This window comes from Benincasa hispida, chromosome 9 (genome assembly GCF_027475165.1).
Source record: "Benincasa hispida cultivar pf3 chromosome 9, pf3_genome.v1.1, whole genome shotgun sequence".
NCBI classification, from domain to species: Eukaryota; Viridiplantae; Streptophyta; class Magnoliopsida; order Cucurbitales; family Cucurbitaceae; genus Benincasa; species Benincasa hispida.
The window spans coordinates 85,311,809-85,318,547 of NC_143486.1; positions in this window are offsets into that span (position 1 = coordinate 85,311,809).

A 6,739-nucleotide genomic window follows, 5' to 3' on the forward strand; every position below is an offset into this window, starting at 1 on the left:
TGAAAACTTAGAGAGCAAGGTCAGATTCACAGCAAAATGAGGTACGTAGCTCAACCAAATGAAGCCTCGGTCAAGCCTCGGGTGAGGTGGACACACAATAGAACATGCAAAAGATCAGAATGACATCTCAAGGGAGCTACGCATTGGACTATGCATGGTAAAGACACCTAAGCTCGCATGCAAGCTAGAGGTGTCAAAGACCCTCGTGTTAGACCTTGCATGGTGCTAACATAGATTTCTCGTGCATACCATGTGTCATGCATTTGTGGCATAGGAAAGGTGACAAAGACACCCTTGAGGGCCTAACTACCCTGGGTGAACTTCATTTCAACTCACAACTCAAACTCCCATCAAAGAAGACTTAAAAAGAGAGTTTGAAGAGAATTAGGGTTGCAGGGTAAGGTCTTCGCGTTGACCAGGGGAGGCCCATACGTTGATCAGTGATGCCATACGTCCATGTTTGAGTCCATGTGTTGATTAGAGGAAATTCAACTGCTTAGGGAAGGTCGTCCTTGCGTCCAACCGCTATCCCGAAGTGTTCAAAGGCCTAGTTTCATCTCACTAGGAATTGGTAAGCTAAGTTTAGGGCCAAAAAGGTACTCTGAGTTTATTTTAGCCTTAAACATGAGACTCTAAGCCATATTGAGCTAGTTCAGGCCCAGGATTCCAGAAGGAACCAAGAGAAACTAGGGACTTGGAGAAGAAAGGTGATCCCTACTAACAAACTATGGGTGGTATTCTTTTAAGGTCTTATGCATATCGATATATACTCTATGCATATATAGATGTACGAGTAGCTTGAACGATTATGAGAATATATGGCCCATGATGGTCAAGAGGTTAGAAAACCTAGTTCCTGAGCCTGCGGCGGGACCTCACGGGATGGTCAGGGGTTATGAAGGCCCAGTTCCTAAGCCTGTGGGAGAAACCTCATATGGGATGGCCAGAGGACCGATGGGTCTAACTTTTAAGCCCATAAGATGGGGATCTATGTGCATATTGCAGTAATAAAAGAGATATGCTTGACTATCTACTGTGTATGTAGGTAGATCAGAGAATGGCCCCGTGCAAGCCTGAGGTTTGAGTAGTAACTTCACTATGTGGATACGTTGATTGAGTTATTTGTCTTTAAAGGGTTGAAAGAGACCTTGTAATTTGTTTACCACTCACTGGGCTTCTAGCTCACTCTTTTTGTTTATATTTTCCTTTACAAGTAGTAGAAGAGTCCAGGTTGCTACGAGAAGACGAGGTTTACATATAAGTTTTGATATATGTTTATATAGTAGTTGTAAAGTTGGGGTTGGGTAAGTGTTATAAAACCCTTAAAACTATAATTTTTGATAAATAGAAACAATAAGTTAATTATATTTGTCTATGATTAAGTTGAGTTAAGGCGAGTTTAAGGTGAAATGGGTAGTAGATATCACAAAAAGGATGGTATCTGTCGTCTTCATGCCTTCTTTTGGGTTTGAGAGGTAAGCTTCGGAAGGGGTGTGACAGGATGTATGCCTAAAGCCTCATAATTATATGTTATTTGAATCAATTGTTAATTAGTTTTATATGCAATAATCCATTATACAAAAATCCAACATTATCTGATGTGACTTAAACATGTATTTGGAGACATATAGGTGGATCATGTTTAAATGATAACCTAAATGATCTGTAGTAGATGGATAAGATTGGATACCTTATCCTGGTGACACTACGAGTATGACATGCTTTGTAGATATTACAATTGTTGTAAAATGCTACAAATGATCTGATCTTGATCATTCATGTGGAGACATATGAGCGAGGATATTCTATACAAAGGATTTTGTATAAGACCGAATCACGAAATGACTAATCTCATTATATAACGTCGTTCATAATAAAGATTTACATTTCACCAGGATGACCATAGTGGACATGTCCTAAATCCTGAGTAAGTTGTGAACTTCTGCCTATGAAGACGGTCCTTTGGTTTGTATGGGAGAGAGTGGCCAGATCATTGACTCAACAAGCCTATCAATTGGGGGATTCATCTGATTGAGGAGCAGGGAACACATTTATACAAGACGGAATTCACTTCTTCCCCAAGGTAGGGGAAATTAGATAAATTGCTCCCTTAAGGGATGATTCTGGAGCTTGAACAATGTGCTGCCACACCCTCTCCTGGCCAGAGAGGAGTCTAGTCATTGTTGGACTATGATTTATTGTTTATTAGATGGATCAGTGGTATTTAAGGAGTTATATGTAACTACGGGGGCAAAACGATAATTTTTGCTTAGCTGTACTTACGAGCAATTTGTGAAGGGTCATCGCACTGTTGATAGGTATATCCAATGGACACAGAAATATATCTGTAATTTGAAGGGTGCAGTTTTCGGTTTTTAGTGAAGTGCCCGACAGTTAATAGATGTTGAGTAAATTAATTAAAGAGTTTAATTGACCATTCAAGTACTGTTAGAGCTTCAAGCTTCAAGTCCATGAGGTCCCCTCTATATCTCAACGGGGTATTTATGAGAATTAATTTTGGATTAATTTAAATTGTTCAAACTAATTGAGGAAATTATTGTATGTGATATAATTAATTTAATTTAATTATATATGATATAACTACTCTAAAGTTTATTTAAGAGAAAATAATATTTGAATATGATTCAATATTAATTATGTGAATTGGATTCATATAATTAAATTCAATATAAATGGGATTTATATTAAACATTGTTGTTGAGATAATTAAACTATAGATTATATTGTATTGGATACAATATTAAACTATAGGTTATATGTTATATTTGATATAACATATAGTTCAATATATATTATATGATAAAGTAGTTATCATATAAATATATATTAAAGTTTTTATTAAAATTAATCTCTTTTTTTTAAAAAAATAATTTTAGGGAGGGAACTCCCTCCCTCTTTTTCTCTCTACAACGTGATAGTGGGATAGGGGTTGAATGAGTTTTTTTTATCATCTTCTTCAACCTTCAGTCTGAGTTACAGAATAGTTCCGTAAGTTTTAATCTCTTCCTAGTCACTCAAAAATTCTCTCTTTAATTCTTTCTCTCACCAAAAAGTCAGAACCTACACATTCCTGGATTCTTATCCCAGATAATACAAAGGAAATCTTTTTGGTAATGGCCATTTGGAAAAATTAAGGTTTTCAAGTTCATTTTTTTTAGAAGAGGAAATGTGAAGAAGTCGTTCTTCAAGGGTTAGTTCTCTTTTCTCCCTACTCTTTTTCTCTTATGGTTTGTAAGCATGTTGAGTTTCTTCATTAATTGCATAATATTTTTATGTTCTCTGTAAATTGAATGTTTTGTAAATTTTTGGTTTTGGGTTCGATCTCATTTCCACTCAAAGAATTTCAATGGTTCCTACAATCGGTATCAGAGCGAGGTTTTTTTTACCCAAAATTTTCCAAAATTTCGAAATTATTTTTACAGATTTCTAGTGGGATTTAAGCATTTTTTAATTTTTATTTGATGAATGTTTGAGAATATGTTGGTTTAAAATTATTGGATACTTTTGGGATTGGCATTTTGTTTTAATCACTTTCTTTTACAAATTTGGTTTGTAAGTATTGAGTTTTATGTCCTAAAACTCGTGGTTTGTAAACAATAAACTTATTATGTTATTAATAAAGATGTTATTGAGGTTTTATTCAATAAAGTTGTTATTGAATGTATGAATTGCTCATTTCATTTCAGAAATAACCTAAATCCAATAAATTAAGATCCATGGTTACTAAATGAATACTTGAACTTTATGTAGTGACGTAAAAGTGGATCAAGTTCAAGTAAATATTCTAAAAGGTTTATAGTATATGGATAAGGTTGGATACCTTATCCTAGAGATACTATCAGATACGACCCACTTTGTATTTAGTACAAGCGATGTGATCCTAAATCGTTCATGTGGAGACATACGAGTGGAAACATCCTAAAGAGTTTGTATAAGGCTGGACCAAGAAATAAGTCACTCTTACTTTATAATGTTGTTTACTATTTAAGACTGACTATTTCAAAGCGATGACCTAGGTAACTTGACTTTAATCTTGGACTAACTATGAACTCCTATTTTTTCGAGATTATCCTTAGATTTACATGGGTGAGGGTTGGCTCAACAACGCTGGCTTAATAAGCCTCCTATTTCAAGGGTAAGACCAAGTAGATAGTTGAGGACATAGGGTGCAAGACGGAATTCACTCATACCCGTTTTTAGGGATAGTAGAGAGGTTGTTCCCTTAAGTGATGACTCCAGGTCTTGAATAAGGGGCCCCACACTCTCATTGGCCCAAGAGGGACTCGGTTTAGTGATTGGATCACAAACCAATTGTTTATTAGAAGATCAGTGGGACTTAAAGAGCAAGATGTAATCTTGGGGGTAAAACAGCTTTTGACCCAGCTGTTATTACGAACAACCTATGAAAGATTGACTTACTAATTATGGTTATATCAAGTGGACAAAAATATATCTACAATGAGGGGAGTGCAATTACTGGGCTTTAGTGGAGTGACCAAGTAGTTAACGAATGTTGGTTAATTGTGTTAAAGAGTTTAGTAGGTTTCTCGGACATTGAAGCCCATGATCTATAGGTTTATGAGGTCTTTCTACTATCTCGTATCAGACTAAACCTTAGAACAGTTTGACTAACGAATTTGAAGTGTTCGAATTCGGTTTTTTTAGAAAAGCGTTAAATATATACGATATATTTAACCTAATGTTTTATTGTGAATTAAACATAAAGAGAGAGAAAATAAGAGATATTTAAATAAGATTTAAATATCAAGATTATAAATAGGGATTCATATTGATTGGGATTAGTGTTGGATTTAATATTAAATTTAATTAATTATTTAATATTAATTTATTTTTGAAATTAATTATTATAATTAATTTTGAAATTAAATGGAATTTGTCAAAATTGCAATGAAAGTCAAAATAGTTGACTAGATCAAAATTGCATCAAAAGTCAAAATGTTGACTTTTGACTCTGAAAGTCAAAAAGTCAAAAAAATTTACTTTGGATTTTGAGAGTCAAACTTTGACCTTTGACCAAGTTAGTGGAAAGATCCAACAAGTTTAAGCGGAAAACTCCAATATTTGCATTGTTGAGTGTTGTTTTCAATTAAAGACACTTGCCCCACTAATCTCACTTTGAGTTAGTGGATTTTTTAGTGTCAAATTCTCATCAAACTCAAAGTTGCATGTTTTGCTTAATATAGCCTATAAAAAAAAGAGTTTTATGGATTTTAACTTTCTTGGCCAAGTGGACTTTTATCAGATTTTTTTAAAATCTCAACCTATTTTCTCTCAAATTCTTAACCTTTTTCTCTCCAAATTAGTCACTCACCAGATCCCACCATCCCGTTCTAAGGTCGGAGAATAGTCGGGAAGACTCACGTGGTGGTCTACAAACCGTTCATGAGAAGATTGGAGCTGATTTGGAGAATATTTGAGACTAGGAATGTTGTATATCTTCTATCCCTTTGTTCTTAATTTAATTGCATGCTTATTTTTTGAAATTAACCTAATTAGAGTACTTTAGATTTGTTATTTCTTCATTGCACATATGTTCATTCCATTAGTAAGGGCCCATGCTTTGGGGCATTTAATTGCAATCAAGTCTGTACTTTTAAGTCCTTGAGTCGTTCGAAGGTTTTCCAGTGCCGATTTGGAGAAAACGAGACCAAATTTGGTGGAAAAACGATGGAGAACGTGGTTGTACAGTGGAGACTATACCGCAACATGAAGAAGAAGAACACTCTATTCTTTCCATAGTGTTGCAACGTTGGGCACAACATTGCAACGCTCCGAGATGGAAAGAACAAGATGATTCTTGTTTGATTCGGTCCGTGGCTCGTTTGGTTCACTTGCAATTCGCTAGTTATAGTGGTTTGGGTTTGATTTGAAGGCTAGATGGTTTGGATCGAGCGGTTTAAAACCCAGTTCGTTTGTTTTGAGTCGGTTGATTATTTAGTTATGTAATAGTTAGATATTTTTATTGATTAAATTAATATAAGTTTTATATTAGTTTAATTAATTGTTTAAGTGTCCAATCCCAGGCCAACAATTTTTTTATTAATTATGCATTTGACGTATGATTTTTATTTAAATATATATGTCATATTGTATGTAATATAGTATTAAATCCTACCATAGGTTATGCATTTAATTTCATGCATCATTTATATTATAAGTGTTATAATATACATAATTGCATGATTTGATTAATATAACATGCTCATGTATCATATAGTATAAATGTATAATATATACATGCATGCATTAATAACATATACATGCATCAATTATATTATAAGAGTTATAATATAATGTATGGATGTATGTTTGGATGTTTGTTATTATTTATTTCATTACTTTAGTATATAAATGTTGTGTATGTTAGTAGTGAAATGAAATTGCATGAGGCATGTCACCACTTTAGGGTAATTTATATCTGTTATAATATTACCTAAGTATGCTTTCTCATGCAATGTATGGTTTTAATTAATTTTATCTTTTTTATAAAAGTTATAACTAAATCAATAATTTAGAATTGCATGCAAACCTTAGATTAAAATAATCTTTTAAAATAGTTTTAAAATATGATTCAGATAGACCTAAGATCACTTTTCTAATGAGATTAGAAATTTAAGTTTAGTCTTTTAATTGGTTTAATAGGATTAAATTAATTCTTAATTAAAAGATTAAATTTTTAACAAATGTATCTATAAGT